Source organism: Rutidosis leptorrhynchoides, chromosome 3 (genome assembly GCF_046630445.1).
Source record: "Rutidosis leptorrhynchoides isolate AG116_Rl617_1_P2 chromosome 3, CSIRO_AGI_Rlap_v1, whole genome shotgun sequence".
NCBI lineage: Eukaryota > Viridiplantae > Streptophyta > Magnoliopsida > Asterales > Asteraceae > Rutidosis > Rutidosis leptorrhynchoides.
The window spans coordinates 267,222,250-267,223,508 of record NC_092335.1 but is presented as its reverse complement, the minus strand read 5'-3'; the positions used below and the strand labels follow the sequence as shown (position 1 = coordinate 267,223,508).

The following is a 1,259-nucleotide window of genomic DNA, read 5'->3' as shown; positions in this document are numbered from 1 at the left end:
CATATAGAGGTCAAAACCTCGCAACGAAATCAATTAATATGGAACGTTTTTAATCAATAAGAACGGGACATTTCAAATTAACCCATGGGCATAAAAATAAAATCAACACGTCAAACATCATGATTACGGAAGTTTAAATAAGCATAATTCTTCTATTTCATATTTAATTTCCTTTATTTTATATTTAATTGCACTTCTAATTATAGCACTTTTATTTATTGTTATTATATTTAATTGCACTTTTAATTATCGTACTTTTTAATTATCGCAAGTTTATTTTATCGCACTTTTGTTATTCGCAATTTCATTATCGTTATTTACTTTACGCTTTAAATTAAGTCTTGTATTTATTTATTATTTTACATTTGGTTTTAACTGCAACTAAAGTTTTAAAATCGAAAAACCGGTCATTAAAAGGTAAAAACCCCCCTTTATAATAATAATATTACTTATATATATATTTGTATTTTTATAAATTTAAACTAATATAGCGTTAAGCTTTGTGAAAAATATTCCCTGTGGAACGAACCGGACTTACTAAAAACTACACTACTGTACGATTAGGTACACTGCCTATAAGTGTTGTAGCAAGGTTTAAGTATATCCATTCTCTAAATAAATAAATATCTTGTGTAAAATTGTATAGTATTTAATAGTATTTTCTTGTAAATATTAATAGTATTTTATACCCCTTAGCTTTAAACATCAAGTATTTTTGGCGCCGCTGCCGGTGTAGTATAGTGGTAAGTATTCCCGCCTGTCACGCGGGTGACCCGGGTTCGATCCCCGGCAGCGGCGCCAAAAATACTTGATGTTTAAAGCTAAAGGGTATAAAATACTATTAATTTTTACAAGAAAATAATATTAAATACGATACAATTTTACACAAGATATTTATTTATTTAGAGAATGGATATACTTAAACCTTACTACAACACTTATAGGCAGTGTACCTAATTGTATAGTAGTGTAGTTTTTAGTAATTCCGGTTCGTTCCACAGGGAATCTTTTTCACAAAGCTTAACGCTATATTAGTTTAAATTTATAAAAATACAAATATATATATAAGTAATACTATTATTATAAAGGGGGGTTTTTACCGTTTAATGACCGGTTTGTCGATTTTAAAACTTTAGTCGCAGTTAAAACCAAATGTAAAATAATAAATAAATACAAGACTTAATTTAAAGTGTAAAGTAAATAACGATAATGAAATTGCGAATAATAAAAGTGCGATAAAATAAACTTGCGATAATTAA

At 27.5% G+C, this 1,259-nt stretch overlaps 1 non-coding gene across 1 annotated transcript; it reads left to right on the top strand.

The window, feature by feature from the left end:
- Positions 1-726: 726 nt before the first annotated feature.
- Positions 727-798, top strand: TRNAD-GUC (transfer RNA aspartic acid (anticodon GUC)). Its single transcript has one exon. It is a non-coding gene; the product is annotated as a tRNA-Asp (tRNA).
- The last annotated feature ends 461 nt before the right edge of the window (positions 799-1,259 follow it).